Raw genomic sequence first — 26,600 nt, forward strand, 5'->3', positions numbered from 1 at the left:
AATTAGTATGGAGAATCATCAAAATTGTAAAAATAAATCTACCATATGCCTGAGCTATCTCACTCCATGACACAAAGGAGTTTCTATCCCACAGCAGAAACACTTGCTCAGTCATGTTTATTCACAAAAGCTAGGCAATGGAACTACCAAAATATTCTTTAATTGATGGGTGGATAATGAGAACATGGTACACAAGCATAATAGAATACTCTTCATTTGTAAGAAAAATCATGAAATCATGAAAAATTCAGACAAAGAAACAAGCCTAGAAAATATATTGAGTGAGGTAATATGTGATATGAAGTGGGCAAGATAAAAATGAGTAGGGGAGGTCCAATTGGGAAGTAGCAGAATGTCAAGATAGGTGAAGAATGAAGGAGGAAGTAAAGATAATAGAATGATTGTTTAATAGAGTCTCAAGGAATCTTATCATTCTGTATTTACTTAAAATCACACGTTCTTAGTACAATATGTGTACACACACATACAAATGCATTCATACTCACTCGCCACACACACAAACACACACCACACACACAAAAAAAGAAATAAGAACACATTAAAGAAGAAATGCCAATAGGGTTACCAGTACTCCCCTATGTGAAGCATAGACTAAAAAAATTCCAATACCAAGTATGAAAAGTCTCCTTTAGAATGGTTGATTCTATCCCATGTGACTCCCCAAGCAGTGTAGGTTATCGCTGTTGTCCTTAGTTACATCTCAAAAGTTAAAGGACAGACTTATTGTTGAAGACACTATATATTCAGGAAACATAACTCAGATTACTCATCTTTGATCAAACTGAAAACTTCCTTCCTGCCTGCAGTATGGCTACCATGGTACAACAACAGCAACAACAAAAGTACTATGAAAATTGCCAAAGGAGAGGAGTAATTAATAGTACTATTCAGCTGTGACACATACAAACCACAATAGTTACATGGCAGTACACCATAAAGCTATAGTAAATACATTCAAATATTGGTTATTCCTAATACCTATCTAATTGTACTCAACATGAGGGGAAACTGACTTGTATTAAACTCCTAGCCAATTTTTCAATGATAGTGAAAAAGATAATGATAGATTCATAGATCTTAGAAAAGATTATTATTATTACCACTTTTCTAGACCAAATATTTCCTTACTACATTCTGTATCCTCTCCTTATACCTTCACAGGAATCACATGTCATCAAAGAAACATTTTTTACAACAAATGTAGACCATCCAGAAAACCACAACTGAATACAATATAGAGATCATGGGAATCCCAAACACAGTGAATACATTTACATCACAGCTTTTGCATCTATGGCTTAAGGAACATTGCTGATGAGAGGACAGAAAGAGTGTAAGAACCAGAATACCAGAGTCTTCTTTCTGTGAAACAGTCTCACACAGAAATGTCTGCATAATCAAGATCTGAACACTAGAAATAAAAACAAACATGCTAACAGCTATGGGAGAAAATCTTACAAGCTCACTCTCTGAAGAAGAAACTACAGGAAATAGATGACTTTTGAGAGGAAGAGTTAGCCTTTCTAGAGATGAGGCCCTAATTACTTACCCAATACAAAGTCTCAGCCCTGAAACCACGCACACACACACACACACACACACACACACACACACACACACACCACAAAACCATACTAAACAGTTAAGCAATTTGTTTTTATATATTTATGCATATGTATATGCGTGTATCTGTGAGTGTATGTATGTGTGTGAGAGAGAGAGAGATAAGGAGAGAGAGAGAAAAGAGAGAGAGATAAAGAGAGAGAGGGGCAATAGTAATCAGGGAAGAAAAGCCTACTGATTTTAAAGTAAGTGTGGGGCATGAAAGGTTTTGGAGGGAGGTTAATTTCGAGGGGCCAGAGAAAAGAAAGGGTAGGGAGAAAATGATGTAACCATATATAAATTATAATGTACAAAATTTAATAATCTTATTAAAATATAAAAAATAAAAAGCAATGATCATTGAATACAAAACATTGTGAAACTCTTGTGTGCATTAATTTATGTGATTTATATGATAATCCTAGACATTAATGTTATTATCTTCCATTGAAGTTTCTTGAAGGTGAGTATATAATAGTTTGGATGTAATTGGCTGGGAATAAACTCCCATAAACTCACTGGGAGTAGCATTATTAGGAGGTGTGGCTTTGTTGGAGTAGGTGTGGTCTTGTAGCAGGGGGTGTATCATTCTGAAGGCAGGCATTCTTAAGGTCTCCTATGCTCAAGAAATGCTTAGGAACTCAGTTTACTTTCTATTGTTTATGAATTAAGATAGTCAATGCTCAGCTTCTTCTCTAGTACTATGTCTGCCTACATTCTATTATGTTGTACCTTGATGATAACGAACTAAACCTCTTAAAATGTAAGTCACCCTGATTAAATGTTTTTCCATTATAAGAGTTGTCGTGGTCATGGTATCTCTTCACAATTGAAACCCTAACTAAAATACTGAGTCAAATGTTTCAATAAAGGATGAGGGTTGGGGAGAGCTTGGGGGAGTGGGATGGTTGAGATGGAGGAAAGATAGATATGGGATCAGGGAAGGAGATATCTTAATTGAGAAAGCCATTTTGGGGTTGGCAAGAGGCTTGGCTGTGGAAGGGTTCCCAGGAGCTCACAGGGATGACCCCAGCTAGAACCCTGGGCAGTGGAGGAGAGGGTACCTGAACAGGCCTTGTCCCATAGTCACACTGATGAATATCTTGAATATCACCATAGAACCTTTGTCCTGCAATAGATGGAGATAGAGACAGAGACTCTCATTGGACCACTGGAATGGAGCTCCCAAGATCCAGTTGAAGAGCAGAAGAAGGAAGAATATGAGCAAGGAAGTCAGAACCACGAGGGGTTGGTCCATCCAATGAGACAATGTGCCTGAGCTAATGGGAGTTCTCCAAGTGGACTGGGAAAGAACGAGCATGGGATCAAACTTGTCCCTCTGAATGTGGCTGACAATTGGATTAGACTGAGAAGCCAATGATAATGGCACTGGAATTTGTCTCTACTGCATGTACTGGCTTTTTGGGATCCTATTCTTATTGGATGCATATCTTCCTAAGCCTGGATGTAGGGGGAGTGCCTTGGACTTCCCACAGGGCAAGGGTACCTTGCCCTCTCTTAGGACTGGAGGGGGTGGGGGAGTGTATGTGTGGGAGCAGGTGGGAAGTGGGAGGAGGGGAGGATGTGGAAATTTTGATTGGTATTATATATAAAGTAATAAAAATGAAATTTAATTAAAGCATAATAAACCTCTAAGGAAAAAAATAAAAATAAAAAACTTATATGGTAATCAATTATTTGATTAGAGGCTTGAATTAGTGCTCAAAATTAGCATAATGCCATGAGCTCAGTTGTATGTATTTGTGTAAAGCCTATGCAGAGATAAATGGAGAATCAGTCTCCCTGTTGGGGCCTTAGGGAATACATGGTAGAGATGTGTGTTGATACATAGAAAAAAAAATTGACTCAGTGGATATGCCACCATGTACTTCTCTCATAGGGGAAAAGAACACATTGAACATTTCTGTTCTCACCATTGTTCAATGTCTCAGTGATGGCAAGTTCTTAATAACAGTTGACTGAAGACCCACTGGAAGTCGGGGTGCTGATTATCCTGTCATTGCCAGTATAACTGCTTTAACAGTAGCCTCTCCTTTTACATTTTCTCCATTTGTAATTCACCTATCAATAATAACCTTTTTTGTTTTTAAAACTTCCTGTCTGTAGCTAGAAATTATTTTTTAGATGAATGTGTATCTAATAATCCATCTAATAAACCTCCCACTGGCCCTTTTCCTTGGCCACTTCAGGCTAGAGAGCTATTTTCCATTTCAAATTTGTCTATCTCTTTTCCTGCTTTGCCTCTGATTGACCTTTGAGAATAAAGACATGGATGAATTATTGACCTTTGCCATTTCTTCGGATGAAGAAACTGAAGGTCAAAAGGATAAAATGACTCAGCTTTGGTTTCATTTCACACACACTGGAGATGCAGTGAAAATGAAACCAAATCTTCTTTGTCTTAGCATCACTCCTAGGCCCACTCCATGTCTGCTGGCTGTTTGGAGGTTGACCACTTCAATCACTTCTATCTCTTAATAGTTGTTTCAATTATAAAGCAATCTGACTTTTGATCACTTAAAGAGTAGTATAGGAGGTCCTTCTGTATTTGTGTTGCTTACATTGGTTGAATAAAGAAACTGCATTGGTCTTTTGATAGGGCAGCAATTAGGTAGGCAGAGTAGAAAGAACTGGATGCTGGGAAGAACAGAAAGTGATTGCCACCATGGAGCCAGTCACCAGGTCAGACATGCTGAATCTTTCCTGGTAAGCCACAACCTCATGGTGAAATACATATTATTAGAAATGGGTTAAATCAAGATGGGAAAGTTAGCCAATAAGAGGTTAGAGCTAATGGCCAGGCAGTGATTTAAATTAATACAATTTCTGTGTGGTTATTTTGGGTATAAACTAGCTGGGTCCTACCACTCTTCCTACTACAAAAGAGCATGAAGCATTTTAAAAATATCCAGTAATGACAAGAGTTTTTGGGAAAGTTAAGCACTATGCTGAGAGAATGGACTCAAACCCCAATGAAGAGAAGGTACACCAAATTCTGAAAAGAGACACTTGTATTCCTGTCTTAAGCTATCAGAATGTCATCTTAGGCCCCCAGTAGAATTACAAAAACCTCTACAGAAGGATTCTTCTCTACCTATAAAAGGAATGGACCTGTGGCCCAAGAACTCTACAGCCCAGAAAAGATCAGGACTTTGCATCCACCACCCCATCAAAACCCGAGACTATTTTTCTGTTTGAAAAATTGATAATTTTGAGACTGAATGTCTACCCACTTTTCTCAGACCAGGATTTGAATAATAGTAAAAAAAATCATCCTAACTTTGGATAAAACCCAGTGTGAGTCCTTTCTCTGAGGAAATGGGTACTTCAGTTTCACAGGAAAAACTAAGGGTATTTTGATGTTCGTTACATGTAGTCTACCCATTTTAAGACAGACATAGATACAGACAAAATGCAAAAGAATGGAGTTTCCTTTTCCCTTCAGTTTGGCCAAACAGTAAAAGAAATTCATTTTCACATATTGATCTATTTCCAATTTTCTTTTGAAATACAGGGAAACTAAGTCAGGGGATAGCTAGAATAGATCTGAGGGAAGAGATCAGTATCAGAATCATGACCAAAAATTGCTGGACCTCAGAAAAACTGGCTAAGCCCTTTTACTTTTCAAAAGACAATTGTGGAATGGAAATGGCTGCAGGATCACCGCTGGCACAGTATTGCTGACTGCTACTGCCCTGCGACGTCCCAGAGACCAGTTCCCAGACTGGAACCTGCTGCATTCCATTACTTACATGAATATTCTTTGAAGATTCCAGACTCAGACTCCAGCAAGGTGTGACACAGGGTGAGGCTGAATTCAGCTTCCAAGGATGTAAGAGAAGGAATAAAAGTGCCCTTCTTCACTTTCATTAAGGAACTAACATGTTGATATCCTCCATACACACCTATTTTCTCATCCTTTACAGATTAGACATTGAACCACTACACACACACACACACACACACACACACACACACACACACACAAACTAAACACAATCTAAAAGTGTTTCAAACAAAACACCTTATTATTTATTATTATCAAATAAAATTGCACTCTCCAAAAGTGAACAGGCAATGAAGAATAATCAAAAGTATTACAGAAAGAAAAGAAGATATTTCAGTTCATGGTTTATGGGAAAAAAAATCTGGAAAAGTTAGGAGGGCTAGAATGAGTTAGAAGACAAATTCCTGAAAGTTAAGACACAGCTGGTCAGAAGAGCTCTTGTTTTTTTGTTGTTGAAGGTAGGTCTAGAAGTGTTTCCTTTTAGAATCTGAGTATCTTCAGTCCACTGGGACTCCAGTTTGAGTGTTCTATTTCTAAGGTACAAAACAGTCCTAGGTTATAAAACGACGGAAAATTCACATCTCAAAGGAGCTGGCAGAATTTAGGAGTGGAACTCTCCTTATGCAAATACTCTGATTTACAGAAAAAGGGGAAGTCAGGGACCCAAACGCTAGAATAAACCTGTCTGCAATTAGATCACACCATCAACCCAGGGGTCCATTGCTCAGGGGCATGCCCTCATTTGTTCTGGTTGTTATGGTTGTTAGCAGACAGAAACTTCTACAGATTTCTGGTTATGCAATTACCCATTTTTTGTCCAAAGCAGTTCAGACCCTACTTCTTATGTCCAAAGCAGTGTAAGAAGTATTTAACTAACTGAATGATAACAAGAAAAGAGATGACAAAATTCTTTTTGGATTCTCCCTTCCTACTATTAATATGTTTGGTAAAAGACCCTGTTCATAGATCTCACAGTAAATTTCTGAGAGTGTGGATGAGTAAGCAGATTAAATGGATTTTGAATCAAAGGATAAATAGTCTCAAGTCTGTCTTTATTTTTGGTTGCCTGGAGATATTTATAAGGAAAATCTGAAGTCTTGTTAGCATGTCTATTTACAGAAATGGTGGCAAGTGAAAATCTAATTACAAATCAATTAGTGGTCGACTCCTTTTTCAATTTACTGAAATTTAATTCTTGCACTCATATTTAGATTATTTCACAAAGAGGACACTGATAAAACACTGAAAAAACATTCTTTATCATTGTAAAGGAAGAAATTGATAAACTTGCAGTTGTCAATGAAAAATATAACTCTTGCCTTAAAAGAAATAAGAGATAGCTTACTCTAGAGCTGTAAATGAGTAACCATGGGAACACATATTTACCCTGAATTTCATATTCCAATGTGGAAGCAGTTACATAGTTTTACAGAAGAAAGAAAGACCTAAGTCAAGACAAGTTTAAAATACACTGGTGGACACCTTACAGAAGTGATTATAGCAATACAGGGAAGTGGTTCTCTCTAGGCCTCAGATGCTAACTGATGAAAACCTTTTAGGTTGATAGAAACTAGAGGTTTTGATGCTGTGGGACAGTGGTCTTTTGTCCTGTCACTTGTATTTTTAATAAAATGCTGATTGGCCAGGAGCCAGGTAGAAAGTAGAGGAGGGGCGACCAGATAGGAAGTAGAGGCATGGCAACAAGAATTCTGGGAAGAAGGAAGTTTCAGACTGCAGTCCTCCCCCAGACACAGGAAGCCAGACAGAGAGCAAGCAAGATGTGACTGCCTTGTCAAAAAAAGGTACCAAGCCATGTGGCTAACACAGACAAGAATAATGGGCTAATATAAGTTATAAGAATTAATAAGAAGCTCTCTTCCTGTCAGCGGCCAGAGGTGACCGGTGAAGATGGTTTGCTGCTTTCTTGACCCAGAAAACCCTACAAAACCATGCAAATCGAGAGGATCAAACCTTCGGGTTCACTTTAAGAACACCCGTGAAATGGCCCAGGCCATCAAGGGTATGCATATCCGAAAAGCCACCAAGTATCTGAAAGATGTCACTTTGAAGAATCAGTGTGTGCCATTCCGACGGTACAATGGTGGTACAATGGTGGTACAATGGTGGAGTTGGTAGGTGCGCCCAGGCCAAACAGTGGGGCTGGACGCAGGGTCGGTGGCCAAAACAGAGTGCAGAATTTTTGCTGCACATGCTTAAAAATGCAGAGAGCAATGCTGAACTGAAGGGTTTAGATGTGGACTCTCTGGTCATTGAGCACATCCAGGTGAACAAAGCACCTAAAATGCGCTGACAAACTTACAGAGCTCACGGCTGGATTAACCCATACATGGGCTCCCCCTGCCACATCGAGATGATCCTCACTGAAAAGGAACAGATTGTTCCAAAGCCAAAAGAGGAGGTTGCACAGAAGAAAAAGATATCCCAGAAAAAACTGAAGAAACAAAAACTTATGGCACGGGGATGAATTCAACATGAAATAAATACAGATAAAAGTAAAGAAAAAAAAAAGAAAGAAAAAAGAATTAATAAGAAGCCTGAGCTACTAGGGCAATCAGTTTATGATTAATATAGGCCTCTGTGTGTTTATTTGGGACTAAATGGATGGAGGACTGGGTGGGACAGAAACCTCTGTCAACATCTTGCATTTTATATAGATTCCAAAAGATTTTTCTTTTAGTCAGAGGATATTAATTCCGACACAGATGTGGGCAAGTAATGGCTGGCTATTCAGAGGGCTCAAGCTTAACTGAGATAAGGTAATAGACCTCTAGACCTCAACATTCCAACCTCCCAACATCACTGTAGTTATCTCAGTCTTTCAATCTTTTCAGGAACTCTTTTTTCCAGGAATCTCATCAACAGTAGCATTCAGTATAACTGCATTGGTTTTCAGTGAAGCAAACAAGGGAAAATGTTGGCCCTCAAGGAAACTATTGGTTATTTCTGTATAAACTAACCAGAGTTGTACTGAATGAATTAACCCCCCCCCAACACACACACACAAAATTACCTACAAAAAAAGTGAGCAAATACTTTCAGAAAGTTTCTGCTAGCTTAAAGAATAAAAATTGATAGAAAGAGTTCTTTTCCTTGGAAATTTATCCAAAGTAACAAAATCAATGATGTTTCTGATTGAAAATACATTTTTAGCTTTTAGTACATAGTCTTTTCCCCCATAAAAGCTGAATATGTTTAAACATAAGCAAAATCACATGACCTCTAAATGGTAGCTTTTATTTTCATTTTACAAGATAAGACTACTAATCTCATTTACATTTGAAAAGGAGAGTACAACTGAGAAATCAGGATTTTAATGCTTTATTTACTGAGTTAATACATGTAAAAAAGTCAACTTAAAATGTTTATAGCAAATGCTAAATAATGTGACAATACTATCAACTATAGCACCATGTTTATGAATATTTTATAAAATCTCATCTTTAAAACAAATTCTATACCTTAAATAATACAGTTTATAGAAATTTTCTGAGAATTTTCTTGTATGTTCTATTATACTACTTTTAAAATTACACTTATTTTATGTGCAAGTTTTGCTTTGGTTTTCAAATTAAGTGACTTATTATCCTAGAGTCTGTTAGTAAAACTTGTTCACATGTTTACATTAAAATTTCTAAGTCTGAAAGGTAGGCAATAAAATTTTAATCTTCCTTGCACCAATCAAAACCTCATTTAAAAGTATCAATAAATTTTTATTGGAAATAGTTTTTCATATACTATGCTTTTATCATGATTTCCTCTTCTTCTCTAAGACACTTTCTACTACCTTACCTATCCAAAAAAATAAATAGGCCAATAAAAAAGCAAACAAATCAAAATAAACCAAAACAAACAGACAAACAGGTTAAAAAAGAAAACAAGAAACATACACACAGAGAGACACACACACATGCACACACATAAAACCCATAAAAACAAAAAAATCAGGAACCATAATATAATCACAAAATAAGCATTTATAAGCAAGAAACAAGTATAAGTTCGGCTAAAAATTTCCAAACAAAGAATTATAAGATAAAACATTTCCAAAAATATCATTGAGTTTGTTTTATGTTGGTCATCTACTGCTAGGCAAGGGGTCTCCCTTAAGTGTGCTTTGTACATCCAAAAACTATCAAAGATTTAAATATGCCAGTTAATAATTAAATTTTAGCTTGATTTTTAGTGCCATTTCTAGTTCTATTTTTTATTATTTTTCACTCATAAGCTATACTAACTGTATGTTCTATGCCAATTAAATCTATATAATATTATGAAAAATAAATTCTTCATTTAACATGTATACATCATTACAATTGCCCTTCATGAAATTTGTAGTTGGTGTGCAGCATAATGGCACCTGTATTTGTTTGCCTTTTATGGTTGACAACAGTAAAATTAAGATCAAACACCTGTGCTTAACTCCTCCATGTCTTGATTATTTAAGTTTAAAAGTAAAGTAGTAGTACTGGAAGGGTTAATTACCAAAGCCTCTGATAACTGAGAAGCCCTGGACAGCAAAGTTCACTTACTGGTAATAGTTGTGGAAATTTATGGTAAGGAGATCTGCATACCACACTGCTGCTATCTACCACTTGGAAATTTGACCTGCACATATACCCCAAATTTTCTCCTTTCCATCCTAAGAAATCCCAAGACTTACACACAATGCTAGTGTAGTTTCTACTTCTACACAGAGACTGTGACAGTTCAGTGGTTCTAAACAAAAAAAAACCAAAAAACAAAAAACAAACAAACAAAAAACAAACAAACAAAAAAAACAAAACAAACAAACAAAAAAACAATTGTGCTTCTGGAGATGCCTGCTCTCTTCATTTTGTTTCCAGTTTGTCTCCATCATTCCTGACCTAAACACACATACATCTACTTTTGAACATTGTTATTTGAACATTAAATGAGTAAATATCTCTGAAATTCTAAGAATAGTCCCTGGCCAGCAGTAAAGAATACACAAGTATTTGCTTTATTTTTGTTTGTTTGTTTGTTTTTGTTTTGAGACAGACTGGCATGAGACCCAGGCTCATAGTCACTGTTATTCTTTTTAAAGATATAGTAGAGTGGGACTGGTCCCATGGGGGCAGTGATCCCACGAAGGGCAGTGGTGGGTCCCTTGAGGCCTCAGCAGGTACCCTTGGCAGATAGCAGACCACAGCAGGTACATCATGCAAAGAGACTTTGGGTATAGAATTTATTTATTTATTTAGTTATAGAAGGGAAAGGGAGGGGGAAGGAGAAGAAGAGAAGCAGGGGGTGAGGTGGAAAGAGACTGGCAGTAGTTACCTCTTCAGAAAAGGCCTTCAGGCAGCAAGAGTACAGGCCACTGGTGAGGTGGAACAAAGAGAGAGAGAGACTGTGCAGGCTGGAGGAGGCTGGAAGTGGGCGAGGCTTGTCTCTTAAAGGGACAGGGTATTCAGGTAACAGGCCCGGCCAGCAGATCACAACACTCACTATGGTGCCAAAGATGACCTTGTGTTCCTGGTCTTCCTGCATTCACTCCTTGAGTAGAATTACAGTGTACACTACCATGCTCAGTTCACTATTTGTTTTCTTAATTAAAAAATGGTTTTACTTTGTTTTGAAAGTGATACATGTGGAGTGTGTATGTATGTGTGTGTGTGTGTGAGAGAGAGATGTATGTGTCTGTTTGTGAGAGTCTTATCATTTGTGCACATGATTGAATATGGTTATGGAGGTCAGAAAATGACATTGTATCCTCTGGAACTGGAGTTACAGGCTGTTGAGACCCAACAAATATGCATGTTAGGCAACAACCTCAAGTGTTCTGTGTGATCAGAAAGTGAACTTAATTGATGAACCATTGCTCCTGCCCGTCAGTGTTTGTTGAATGAATAAAATACAGTAAGCTCCATTCAAAGGTTCATGATCTACAAAAGCAAACTACATATTTGAAGACAGTGAAATTCTTTTATTGTACAACAAATTAAGTTAAATTAATAGCAAACTATTCATTGACAAAATAAGCACAATATACATCTGTTCATAGAAGTATATGGAGTCCTTAAACTTATGACTATTCAAATGTAAAATAAAACATAAGAATTTTCTATGTCTTCCATCCCAATAAATTATAGTCACAGTCTCGGTCATGGGAGAATTAGACTTCATTTGCTCTAGTTCATTGTCTATACTGTATTTAAAGTCTGCGTTATAACTTATGTAATGAATACCCAGTCTATAATTAAGACATAAATTGGTGAAAAAAACAAAAAAAAAACTGTAGCTACAGGCTGTCATTTCATCTTTTCCATCTCTTATATCATATAGTGTATTTTATGCGGCTAATCAAATTGTTGTTAACTTTAGCTGAAATTAATGAATTAAATCTCCCTCTACTTCATACCTTTAAAATGTGTAAACATTTTTTTAAAGCCTTCTTGTCAGATCTGTATGTATACTAAACATTGTTAGGATTTTTGTCTGTTTGTTTCAGGTATTTTTCAAGTAGAATACTATTTGTCTTTGAAATATTTTACTCTTATGTAAGTCACGAAATATAAATATTTCAAATATGACTATTAAATAAAACAATATACATTAAAAAGTTAAGGTAATGGGATTTTGATCAAGATAATACTGTGAAGTGTATCCAAATGTTTCCATGTCTTATACCACATTTAAACACATAGTAATGACATAAATGAAAAAATGAGATAAATATTGTTATATATCATTGCTGTGCAAAAGCACAAAACAGAATATATATGCAATGTTGAGGTCATGCAAGGACCTCAACCTCTAACAGGTAGAACTGACCAGGTGTCAAAACCAGTTGGTAAATATTGTTTCTAATCACAGAATCCTATATTAGCTACCTTCTTAAGACCAGGTATGTGAAGATAATTATTGAAAAAAAAATCAAGATACTTTTTTAAAAGTAAGCAACAAGAAAAACCTCAAAATCTGTCAGTGAGCTTATTATGCTCCATCATGTTTAAAAGAAAACAAACAAAAGCAAACATATTTGAGATGGGAAGAAAAGAGAAAAAGTTAGCTTTTGACCTGAGTGAGCCACAAGGCTCACTGCTTCAATGATTGTGTATAAAATGCCCAGTGAAGCAATTACTGAACAGTGCCCAGGTATTATCTCCCAGGTACAGGCTTGTGAGTTCTAAACCTTTCTCAGAGTCTACACCATCTCTGCCAGGTGAGTGAATAAACAGAAATAGAGAATAGAAATTGGAGTCTAAGAAAACAATATGAAACCCTGAGAAAAACTGGGCCTATAGGAAACCCTAAATCAGATGATAATATGTCAAATGCTTTACTTTAAAGAGCTGTTAAAGATGGGATCAGTTCTAAATAAGATAAGAGATAATTAGTCTAAAAAAACTCACAGACAAAGATAGAGAATTAAAAAGGATAGTGTGAATGCTGCTGCCAAATGGTGATTAAGTCTCCAAATTTCCTAAGAGAGATTTTACGTGTCAGTGTTGGAAGAGAAAGTAGGTTATAATTTTCCAGAACTGGAGAAAGACAATGCAGTGTACAAGGAACATTATAAACTCACGTGTGTGGACAGGCAACTTGCTTTGACAAGCAGAGCAGGAAAAGCTATGCAAACCTTAAAAGCTTCAGACAGAAAAGAATAACACTAAGCAAAAATAGGTCAGCAAGACTTCCAAGAGATAACCAGAGCTGCCAAGGATGGAGTGACCTTTCAAGGTTCTGAAAGAAATTGGCCACAGTCTGTAACTTCTACTGAGAGGAACTCACATTTGCTAGTGAAAGTAAGAGACATCTGCCAATTTGAAGACTCTGAAAGTTTGTGGACATTTTCATAAATATTAGCATACTCATAGCAAAATTAGAAGTGAAGCTAAAATAAACAAGGAAAAGGACCACAATTATAAAAACAAAGGCCTTTTAAAAGCTTAAACTCTAGTCAGTATTATAATTTTGTGAATTTTAAAGTTGCCGAAAATTTCTCATCTAAAAGAAAATAAATTTCGAATTCATTGAGTTTTTTATTTTTGTATTTCATGAGTATGTACTGAAGTTAATCACAATGAGTATGTCAAAGGTGTCCATGCCAATGATCTGCTGCTGAGAAATTTACCACCTCTTGGTGTGTATGTGTGGGGGGGTATGTATGTAAGTATGTATATAAACACACATATATAAAAACACAGCATGTTGAGTCCTTTTAGTGTGGATGTACACATGTTTAGAACTGACCACTGGGAATTCAACAATTTATCAGTGGGCTTATCCTCAGAAAAGACTGATTCTCCCTCATAGTAATCATTAAATTTTGATTTGATATGAGTTTAAAACCTTTGTTTTCTTGGTCAAATGTACTATCGCTCTCTCTCTCTCTCTCTCTCTCTCTCTCTCCCTTCCTTTCTGACATATGATGTGGGAGTATCATATATCAATCTGTTGATTTCATTGGTTAAGCAATAAAGAAACTGCTTGGCCCTGATAGGTTAAAACATAGGTGGGAGGAGTAAACAGAACAGAATGCTGGGAGGAAGAGGAAGTGAGCTCAGACTCAACAGCTCTGCTCTCTGGAGCAGAGACGCCATGCTCCCCTCTCCCGGGCAGATGCGATTCAGCTCTGACCCAGGATGGACATAGGCTAGAATCTTCCTGGTAAGCACACCTTGGTGTGCTACACACATGATTGCAAACGGGCTAGTCCAGGTGCGAGAGTTAGCTGAGAAGAGGCTAGATATAATGGGCCAAGCAGTGTTTAAAAGAATACAATTTGTGTGTTGTTATTTCGGGGCATAAGCTAGCCAGGCGGCCCGTGTGCCGGGGATGCAGCCATGCAGCTCCTATTACTACAGAATGGCACCAACGCGTGTGTTGTCTGTGTGACATAATGTTGCAACTTACTTGCTGGCAGGAACCTTGAAATGCCATAGAATTGTGGCAGTAAACATGGCTACAGCCAGTACCTCAGCCATGAGGCTGGAAAGCTAAGGAATGGACTGAATCTAGCTGGCAAAGCCAAGCCTTTAGTCCTACTGAGATTGCTTGGTAAATTAAAGACTCATGTGGTCAGAAAAAGAGAGATATAGAGTAAAGAGAGATTCAAATACAAAGAAAATTTTTAAATGATTTACAGTGTGTTAAAAATATGTGCAGGCTAAAAGTTGAAGTTCTTAAAGTAAAAAACAAAAAAAAAAGGGAAGAGAGTTGTTGGGTGCGGTAGTACACACCTTTAATCCCAACACTTGGGAGGCAGAGGGAGATTGACCTCTGTGACTTCAAGGTGTGGTAGCACACGCCTTTAATCCCAGTGCCTAGAAGGCAGAGACAACAGTTCTCTGTGAGTTCAAGGTGTCATAGTGTACACCTTTAATCCCAATGCCTGGGAGGAAGAGACAGGGGGATCTCTGAGAGTTCAAGGACAGCCTGGTCTACAGAGTTATTCCAGGTCAAAGATACAGAGAACCTTTTTCAAAAAGCAAAAAAAAAAAAAAAATGAAAGTAAAAATAAACAAAATAGAGGTTAAATAAAGCACACAAAGATGGAAAATACACAGAGAATCTTGATCCTGTATGCTATTATGCTCTCTTTGAATTGTTTGAATGCTGAGGAAGGAGCAACATCTGCTAAAAGATATTTGTTTATAAATGCTGCTGAACCAATCCAAGATAGAGATTTTGAAAAAACCTTGACTTCAGAATTTGTATCTAAGGATATGATACTTTGGAAAAGAGATTCTTCTTTTGTTTTTACAGAGGATGATTCCCTGTGTATTGTTTCTATTCCAATAAGGTATGATGGACCACGTTCTCCTGAAGGGTTGCTGTGAATACCTTCAAAAAATTACTTCACTCAACTGTCAACTGAGATGACCCTGGCACACAGGTTATACCATGAAAGACCCAATTAACGACGCCCCTATACAACAGGAAGCAGTTTGGAGAGAAATAACTGTGCCCATATTCCCAAATATTGTTTATAAATGTTCTTTTATATTTAAAGGGGGAAATGATATAGGTATGAATAATTTACATCAGTATGGATTTTAAGGTCAATTTTGTTATATGTATATGTATTTCTTGATCTTGATTAAGGTATTGTGATTGTGTAGTTCATTTAAAAATGTAATGTATATAGGTTGTTAATGGACAATCATCAATAATAGTCAAGTTTGTAGTCATGTTAGTTAGATTTTCTAGATATATAGATATATATTTCAGTTAGATCGGCATTTTTCATATCTTTCAAAGACTACGGAATATGCTATTTAATGTTTTAATAACTTAGGACTTTTCATGACAATGAGACACTCTGCTCCTGGCAGCACCATTCTTCTTCAAGAAGAAGATGGGATTCGAACAGGCACCTTATGGAGTTTGATAGCCATTTGGGCAAGAAACTGCTCTTGTCTGGACTATTGCATAAACTGGACACAGAGAACTCACAGAGAGAGGACTACTGAATTTGCCTGAAGGTGAGATGATCTTTTGGGGTTCCTGATTCATGAAAAAGTCTGCGAGACATTCTGCAGGACACAACAGACAGTGACTGAACTGACTTTGAATTTTCCTGTTTCATGGAAATGTCTGCTGGATACCATGTGTCTGAAGGCTGAAGATGGATGCCCCAACGGTACAGAGGAACTTTGGCTGACTGTCCAGGCAGCAAAATGTCTCTGTCATTTCTAGAGTTCTGAAAGTTGCTTATTTCTTGTTTACTTAGGTAATATTATATCCTTTTGGAGTCTTTGATGCAGTTGAAGAATAGATAGATAGTTAAGTTGTTTTCCTTTGTTATGATAAAGATAAAATAGATATAAATATTGTAATTTTTACTTGATAACTGTTTTGTTATATGTAATTTTGCTATGTTAAAGTTAAAGCCTTCCTTTTTTTTTGTTTACACAGAAAAAGGGGAAGTGATGTGGGAGTGTCATATATCAATCTGTTGATTTCATTGGTTAAGCAATAAAGAAACTGCTTGGCCCTGATAGGTTAAAACATAGGTGGGAGGAGTAAACAGAACAGAATGCTGGGAGGTAGAGGAGGTGAGCTCAGACTCAACAGCTCTGCTCTCTGGAGCAGAGACGCCATGCTCCCCTCTCCCGGGCAGATGTGATTCAGCTCCGACCCAGGATGGACATAGGCTAGAATCTTCCTGGTAAGCGCACCTTGGGGTGCTACACACATGATTGGAAACGGGCTAGTCCAGGTGTGAGAGTTAGCCGAGAAGAGGCTAGATATAATGGGCCAAGCAGTGTTTAAAAGAATACAATTTAAGCCGGGCGATGGTGGCGCACGCCTTTAATCCCAGCACTCGGGAGGCAGAGGCAGCCGGATCTCTGTGAGTTCGAGACCAGCCTGGTCTACAGAGCTAGTTTCAGGACAGTCTCCAAAAGCCACAGAGAAACCCTGTCTCGAAAAACCAAAAAAAAAAAAAAAAAAAAGAATACAATTTATGTGTTGTTATTTTGGGTAAAGGTAGCCGGTGGCAGGAGCTGGGTGGCGGAATGCAACCTGCAGCTCCCTACTACAGACATGGAGCAGTGTTTGTTTTTATTGAGTTTTTCTCTATTTTTTTAACTACATTATAGTTTATTAGATCCTATCACCTGATATGTTTGCTCTTCTTTGTCCAGAAACTTGTTGAGTGAAGTTGTTATTATTTATATGATTCATATTTTCCAAACATAAATTTATATATTATAAATTTATACCCAGTCCCTTCATTAACAGTATTTTCTGTCATTAAATATATGATTTTGTTTCATTTAAATTGTTAATGAACTTAAAATATTTTATGATTTCCTTTGTAAATATTTGAACCACTGTTTATTTCTCAGTGTGTTATTTTATGTATATTTAAATTTGCCTTTATTGTAATTTATTATTTCATTTTATCATTTGAAGTTTTTATCCTTAATATTTTTCTCCTAGTACAAACTCTTTTCTCAGTATAAATTTCCATCATTTATTTGAATATTTGTCATGTCCTTTTTGTTTTATCTAGTTTACTATTTATTATTTACCAATTATGTGTAGTGGCATTATAAAAATGAATGCAGGTGCCTATCATGTCCAAAAACATTATCAGCTGCCCCTGGGGCTGGAGTTGCAAGTGTTTGTTCACTACTCAGTGTGAACATTAGTCACTGAACTCAGGTCCTCTGCTTAACTACTTAGCTATTTCTCCTTTCCAGAACTTCTCTTGATCTAAGTAAGTTTTACTTCAAATTTACTTGCAACATTTTTATGTTTTATATATTTGAAAATGTACTGTTTTGTTAGCATTGTGTTTGAAATGTATTTACAGTCCCCATTTCATACAATAACTTGCTTTTCTCAACATGTAAAAATACTTATAGTTTGACCCTGCTGCTAATGTCCATTTTTTCATGTTTTAACTAGGGATTGACATTTCTATAAGTACTACTTTACTAAACATATTGCGTTTGTTTTTACAGTGGATTTCTAGTCATCCTTTATAGATATTTTACAAATATTTGACAATGCATATTTTCTAATATTGAATGTCATTTCAATATGGAGACATGGTAACTGTATTTTGCTTACTTTTGTTATTTGTTCATTTTTCCATGAGTGAATAATTTGAGAATCATGTGTTAAAGACTCCTATTACTATATATTCCCAATCACTCACCCTTGTCCCTTCCTCTGTAACTACGTCTGGAGAGAAACTGCCATGGAATTTTATGCAGAAATATCTCATTTAGCAACTCTTAATCAGAGTTATTTATTTATTTATTTTGTGAGCACTGGTGTTTAACCTGAATGTGTATCTGTGTGAGGGTGTCAAATCCTCTGGAACTGGAGTTATGACCTGCCATATGCGACCTTGGAATTGGACCTAGGTCCTCTGGAAGAGCATCCAGTTTTCTTAACCACTGAGGTGTTTCTCCAGCCCGTATATTGCTTTTGATGATAATTGTAATTTTTTAATGCCTTAAAATAATTTTGTCTTATAACTGTGAGAGAGAAACCAAAACTCTTTCTATTTTCTCATACCAAGCTTCATTTAGGATTACACTTATGTTAGACTGAAGTAAACAAATATGTATTATACTGCATGAATTTTATTGTATTAATAATATTGCAAATAGAAATGTACATTGCATTTGTATGATAAGCTCCACTCTGAAAGCAGTTTAAAAGACAATTGTAATTTCAAATTTGATGTTTTTAAACTATGAAATATTTTCTATTATTTTTTTTGTATGAACCAACTAGATAAGTAAATCAAAATTCTGAGTATATTTATCAAAAAATATTTTTAAATTGCTGTGTGTGTGTGTGTGTGTGTGTGTGTGCATGTAAAGGCATTAAATCATTGACTGATTCATTTTCATTCAGTACAGAGAGCAAAATGAATTTCTAACCTCAGACTTTGAAATGTGGGCATTCTACTGTAATTGCCATCAAAATGATGGAAATACTCAGAATGACACTTCAAAAGAAATACCTCTAGCTTCTAAAATACTAGCCAACATGCATTGTTAACATAATGCTTGAACAGCACCCTGATGAAATAGATTCTATCTTATCTTACAAAGTTGTTTTTTAAAGATCATTTTCTTCTGGAAGAAAGAAAGCACAGGATTTTCTAAGCACCAGATGTTGAGATAAAAAGACTCTGCCTCCATTATAGAGAGTTTTTTTTTTTTAAAGCAATAACACTCCAGCAGATGTTCAATTGAGTAAAGTATCAGGGGATAAATCAGACATTACCATCTGGAAAATCTGTATATTGATTTAGTGTGTTTGCTTTTTGTGCAACTAAGTTATTGGTGTTAAAGTGTCAACACCTAAAAATCACAGTTCACTAAAAACATAATTTGTTCATAAAATGCTATTGGTGGTTTTATGAGACCAGTCCTCAGTTATTTTAGCTCATTCATACAAGACATCCATATTAGCAATCAAAATGTCAAAGTTAGCTTATTAAGTCTACCACTTATATAATGACTTGCATCCCTGAGTGTCTATGGTAGAGTACCATTAAAAAAAAATGTTTCAAGATTCTACTTTAAAATTCACTTGTAAATAAATGCATTCTTTCTCATGAACTATTCTGAGGGTGATTTTTTTTTCTTATTCCATGTGGGATTTTTAAATGACTTTAAGAGTTGAAATATAGGCTTTGAGGAAACTAACAGATGGAAAAGAGAATTGATAGGTAGAAAGAAAGTGACATTTATGTAATGACATTGAGTTGATGATTAGAGAAAATGAAATGATGAAAAACATTCCACCAGAGGCAAAGAAATATAATCGGTGAAGCCTTCAGTTAGCCAACCAATGAACTAGTGATACAGCCCAAACACATGAGCAAAGTGCTCGCTAGTAGAAGTCTGTATTTCTCCCTTCAACACTGGTAGTTTTCCTATATTCGCTGCTCTAGCACAGAACTTGCTAAGAACCAGTGGCACACTCATGAGTTCTCTCACACATAACCTTGGTACTTACTGAGCTTGCATTTTAGTTCAGGAATTGAAAATTAATGAACTGTGACACAAGTCAATGACAAAAGTGCAACACTAGTGTGGTCCTTATTGCACACATACTGAAATGATCTAGATTAGCAAGGTATAAAATAGAAACCAGGTGAAATGTCATTAGAAAATGTTAACAATGGAAGCAAAAGAGAGTAATAGGCGTGAATATGAGCAAAGCATATTTTACACATGTAGGAACATGTAATGTTGCCTCATAATGATGCCTACTACTTTATATAATTAATATTTGATAATTTAAAAAATAAAATGGTAGACTGAGATCTAAACATCTTCAAAATTGAAGTAAAGACACCCCCCTCAGAATTCCATGCCTTAGAAGCCTATATGAACTGGGGTGGAGGGGGGCAGAGCAAAGATCATCCCTGAGAAATGAAATAAGGTCCACAATGGATAGAGTGAACAGAGTCTAAGGAAGCAAGAACTACTAACAGGTTAGGAAGGATATCTAAATCAAGGATTACATATCAAGCTCACAAACTGGTCTCTATTCGCAATGTTCTAGAGCCAGTTTTTACTGTTCACCATCAGTTGTACTCATTTCATAAATTCTGCTTTCAGGGTTGTCAAATTACCAGCTTGAGAGGGGACACCTGGAGAATGTTGGTAAATACTACAAGCTCAAAATTAGAGTCACCATCAAATAAACATTTTTGAAGAAAGAATTCGGTGAGGGTAGAAAGGGGGATTAGAAAGAAATGTGGCTTTAGGGGAAAACAAAAGCCATTAGAATGCCAGCATAGAGGGACTGGAGAGATGGATCAGTTTCTAAAGGCTAGACTCACAAAGAAAAGCAAAGAAAAAATAACAGCATAGAGATAGTGCTGTGGTGAGAGGGATGAAGCTGGAGGCTTCCATCATCATCTCTTAATCTGATTAGGTCAAGAACAGTTCTAAATGAATCTCAATTCATAGTTATGACCTAAAGCGGGGAGTGGGTTCACTTGAAGTGACCAGGCAAGTGTGTTGAAGATATTAGCTGAGACCTCATTACAAAACTGGTGCCCAATTCTTGGATTGAAAGAAAGTAGGTTAAATCAGTTTAGAAGTTTTCAATAGAAATATAATTATGAAGAATGGTAGATCAAATTAACATAGAGAGTTAGTAAGTATGCAAACCTCAAATGCTAGAACTTCTGGAATACATCAGATAGTAGAAAAAAAAACCTACAAAGTGACAGAGGTAGTTCTGGAGTAGGGAAAAAGGAGAAACATCGTTAAGAAGAGTGAAAAAGGATGAGTTCTATTTAACCTGTGGGTTGGAGAGAAAAAAGAGATATCTAGGATGTCTCCATGGCTGCTAAATCCTAGCCAAACTCTCCATTTCACTTTGGAGCAAAGCCCTTAACAAGCTATCCAGAGCTTGGCACATTTAGGGCTGGTAAAAGGGACAAACATTATTCAAATTTGGCAGGGAGGATGGATGTGCAGGTGGAGGGAAGCAAGACAAATGAGCAGCTGAATAACACTAAAGAAGCATTTGTAATGCAGTGGTAGTTATGGCTTGAGGAAGCCTGTCTTACATTTTCCTAGATGGTGTCTCTGAGAATGAAAAGTGACATCTTTTCCTTCTCTTCTCCAGAATTCAATCAGCAAGGAGTTTCATAGAAACTTACTCTCATATTTGACTTGACAGAATACGGGAAGACAAGGAGCAGATTTAGTTAGTGGAGCCTGCGAAAACCCTGGGTGAAGCTTACTCAGAGTCTCCATTGATTTTATGCCATCTCTGACATTTTCCTGAAATTCTGCATATCCTTCAGACACTTGGTACATTTAAATGTTGTTTCCACAACTTTCTGAGAAGCAGGACATGCCTTTTGTCACTCTTAAAACATTCCAGATATTTCAAAGACTATCTTACTATATATTGAAAGTTTTATATTTAAAATCTGAAAGCATTTCACAATGTGATTTCTTTTTTGTTTATGTTTTGTTTTGCTATTTTTGTAAAGGGCGTACATTTGTGATCAGTTTTGTGACTTTTCAGAAATAAAATTTAGGCTGTAAAGAAGTATCATACTTCTAGCTGTGACGGCTCTTACTTGTAAAAACAGCACTCCAGAAGAAGAGGAAGGTTTAGGAGTTCAAGGCTTTCCTTAACTAAATAGCATGACTGGGGCCAACCTCAGGTACATGAGATGCCTAAATGCAAAAAAAAAAAAAATTAATAATGAATGAATGTTCTACACTTTAACTATGGCTACCAAAAGTCACAACGTGAATGTCTTCTAAAATATTATATATGCACCAAAGACTTGACTAATATGCAATTCGATAAGTATAAATTAGAATCGTTGTGTATTTCTAATCAGTGGTGTGTGTGTGTGTGTGTGTGTATGTGTGTAAGAGAGAGAGAAGAAGAGAAAAAGAAAATTATGTATGTAGAATATGAACACACCAATGCAACTTCCGAGAAAATGAGTTTTACATACACATACTTAAATCATTCAATAATGGCCTTAACAAAACAGAAAAATTGCAAAAGGAATTTCATATGTAAGATATGTTAAACTATTGAGGGGACAATTGCTAACATAAAACTTATAAACAATTTGTTCTTAATAAATTATAATAATTTGTAAAAAGTTGGTGAAGGGCTATGAAAAACAAACTAAAGTTGAGACAATGTCCCATGAAACTCAGGCTGTTCTCAAAGTCACTGTGTGTTACTAATAATTTTAAACTTCTAATCCTTCTGAATCCTCCCCCACTAGTGCTAAGATTACAGGTAGTTACCAACAAATTCCATTTATAGAGTGCTAGGAATTGAACCCAGGGTTTCTTGCACACTGTGTAACCAACCATTTCACTAATTGATCTGCATCCCCAGCTCATGTTGTATATTGTTGATTCTCCTTTTTTATTTTTTCAATTATATGTCTTAAGTTGTGTCTAGGGAAAACTGTACAAGTAGGCCAGTTTTTTATTAATCTAAATATGATTTTAGTTCCAAAAAGTGATATAAACGTGCCTGGTCTACAAATCCAAAATGTCTAATAACAAGCTCTGATTCATAAGGCTCTTGTTTATTGAGGAAGATTACTGTTAAATAACCATGAAGTGACTGACCTGTTTGTTGATACCTTCTCTAAATGTTTACTCATTGTTTTTAACACAAGACACCATTGTGAGGCTAATTTGATGTGTCAACTTGACTGGGTTAAGGGATGCCAAAATAGCTAGTGATGCACTGTTTCTAAATGAGTCCATAAGGATGTTTCCAGAAGCAATTAACCTTTGAACTAATAACCTGAGCAGGGTCTGGCAGAGGCCTATAATTCCAGCTGCTCAGAAGTAAAAACAGGAGTATTACCAATTCAAGGCATATTATGCTGCAAAATGAGTTCAAAGCTAACTTGGGCATCTTAGTGAGACACTGTCTCAAACTTAAAAAAAAACTAAAAACAGGAATGTGAACAGCAATTAATGGTAGAGCTCTTACTTCGATTGTGTAGAGTCCTGGCTCCTAACCAATACAGAATAGTAATAATTATAAAACAGTAAATGATAGTAATAATAATAATAGACTGAGAAAATACCTCAAAAATTCAGATAAACACCATAAAATCCTTTGTGAGCCAGTTAAAAAAAAATAAAAGGCACAGAATAGATTAATTAACTTCCTTTCTGTTGAGCATTCATGCCTGGATGTTCACATAAGCCTCTAATGTCCTGCTTTGTTTTCCTTTAGGAACAGACAGAGTTATACCAGCATCTTTCATCTTCCAACAAATCTACACATACACACACACACACACACACACACACACACACACACACACACACACAGTTTATATGTCCTCAGATTAATTCAAGCATTTTGAAAGAGATTCTATAATCATTTTTTTTTCTAAAATCACATCTTACTAATCACGGGCTTTATATACAGATAATGGAGACTTTTCACAGACATTGTTCCCATGGTTTTGACATATTACTGGAAAAATAATGATGAGTCCATTATGGCAAGATAATTGTATGGTTCATTATTTTTAATCATTTTTTTGTTTAACTGACTCCTATTATCTGTACTAAGCATTTCCAACTTAATACTATATATAATATATATTTAAGTTTCTTGATATAATATATATAATATATATTAAAGTAAATCGATAAACCATTAAATATGCTTCCCCAAACTTCTTTCTGTTGTTTCCTAATTCTGCATTTAATAAGTCTATGTTTCTTTCACGAAATAACTTCAGCAATACTTTGGCATTCTAGGCTTAGTATTGTTCCCAGCCTATATGTTTCAAACTTTATTATCCTAGAGCTTATAAACTACTCAATCCTATAAAATAAGATGGATATTTATAAAATTTCAATTATGTAATTGTAAATTCTAAAGCAAAGTAGTATGTCAAATTTTAGAATATAGAAGAAAATACTTGGACTTTGATTTAAAATTCTTCATTTTCAATAATATTTATATTCAAATAAATTTGAAATGCCAACTTATGCATTAAAACATCTTCTAAGACATCACACAACAAGCCAATATCTCCAATGCCTATTAGCTCTTCAAGATAGAATCTTCTAGCATCTGCGGTAATTTGAATGTGAAGTGTCCCCAGAAATCATGTTACATGACTTGGTCCCCAAAGCAATGTTAAAAATTAATAATTTTCAGAAGTGATTGGATCATGAGAGCAGTGACTCAACTACATAGGTTACCTCATTGATGGTTGCACAAAATGTTAGCACCTTTGGAGATTAATAAAAGTGATGTCTGATGGGAGGAAACAGCCATGGGAAAGCATGATCTTGAAGAGTATGTTTTCTTCAGTTCCCTTCTGTCTTTGTTGTATAGTTTTATGAGATGAGTAGGCTTTCTCTATGGTAGTCTCTTAGCACTATCAAGCTCTGTATCATGATGGCTCACAAATGAAATCAGTTGACAATCAACTAAAATCTTAAAACCATGTGTTAAATAAACCTTACCTCTTGTTCTTCTCAAGTCTTTTGTCACAACAATGAAAGTGACGGACAAAGCATTTGATACCCTTAGCATACATCTTGAATTATGACAATGTAGTAATTTATATTTGTACATTTTCATAAAACAAGAACTGGTGGAGATGAATTGGTAAGTTTCCATCAAGTAAGCTGATTCTTCATCCCATCCAAACAAAGGAAGCTCTTACTATGTTTTAAAACGTTTTCTGTCCACTTTGCCTCTTCTGATGACTTTTCTGCCTTTGTCTTGATTAAACCTATGATCTGACCTATAGTGACTTATAGTGCTGCAATCATAGTTCCCATCCACTTTTTTTTTTTTACTGCTTTATTATGTTTGGGCCTTTTTTTTAAACGTCTCAGTATGATTCTCTGATCTTGGCTTATGATTTTCCTTTTCATTTGCTTGAAAATTTGCATTCATAACACTTGACATTCAAATCTTTCTTTTGACAGAAAATTTCCAAAGGGTTTCTGCTGAAAGACTGGCTTACCTATTATGGAGAGATACTCACATGAGTGAACTGGGAAATGCCCTTGTTGATTCTTGATCTGATACTATTGCATTCCCAAGTAGATCAAGAAAGGAATCTGGCAGAATTCATTTAAGTTGGTCTGTTGCAGTCAGACCAAGAGCTTATTTTTATTGTGTTCACTTAGGGGAAATTAGGCAGGGCATAATATCTAATAATGAAATATGCAGTTTGCAATCCTCATTGTCACTAGTGACAAGAAGTTATTGGACTCTTTCAAAAATATGCTTCAAGGTTAATTCAGTAACTTGTTTACAGTGTGCTAACTAATTGCTCCATAGCTGCAATTCTAACTATGCTGAATTTGGAATGATAAAAGCATAAATATGTTTGCCATGCAGGAATAAATACAAAATATTCATTTTTGAGTACAAAATTAGAAACTTTCGAATGTTCAATATTTGAATATCAATAAATATTATTTTCATTTGTAACCACTTATAGTCTAACATAAATTTTCCAGGCATAGATTGCAATAGAATTTAGATTTAGCTTGCTTTTTTGTTCAGAAAATGTTCTACTACCTACTTAGCTGTTTTCTAAGGGGAGGAAAGAAAAACTTTTATATCTGAGGATTAAATAGAATTCTTATAGAAAGGATTTGCTTTGACCCACATAAATTCTAGAGAGATTAGTATTTCCTGTGATTTGGATTTTTTTGATGTGTGTGTGTGTGTGTGTGTGTGTGTATGCGTGTGTGTCACTACTTACATTTTGCATATTAAATTTAGAAGTAAGATTTGGTGTTGTATAAGAGGGGAAAATAATTGCCTAATTTTTACATAAAGGTAGTAACTAAGTAAAACAGGGATTAAAATTAATTTTCACTCAGTTCATTTTAGTCAGAAAAGCAGTCTGTTTCTATGATATTCTCAGTTGGTTTTTTTCCCTGAGTTGTTAGCAATTTATTATTTATAATTGCTTTTTAGATAGGGTCTTATTTAGCCTTGGCTGACCTGAAACTCATTATATAGACCAGTTCAGTCTGAAAACAACGGAGATCCATTTGCCTCTGATTTCAAAGTTCTGGTTTTAAAGGCATGCTCCACCACACTCTGTTTAATATTTATATTTTGAAAAAATAGAATGATCTCACAGTTTCTCTATTAGGCTAATATTAGTGTTTCTGCATGGAAAATTTATAAAGCA

At 35.7% G+C, this 26,600-nt stretch overlaps 1 pseudogene; it reads left to right on the top strand.

Annotated features, from left to right (window-relative positions):
- Nucleotides 1-7,339: 7,339 nt before the first annotated feature.
- On the top strand, nt 7,340-7,916 carry LOC121432333 (annotated as a pseudogene).
- The last annotated feature ends 18,684 nt before the right edge of the window (nt 7,917-26,600 follow it).

Source organism: Microtus oregoni, unplaced genomic scaffold (assembly GCF_018167655.1).
Source record: "Microtus oregoni isolate MIOR12 unplaced genomic scaffold, Mior012 000034F_ref0000314, whole genome shotgun sequence".
NCBI lineage: Eukaryota > Metazoa > Chordata > Mammalia > Rodentia > Cricetidae > Microtus > Microtus oregoni.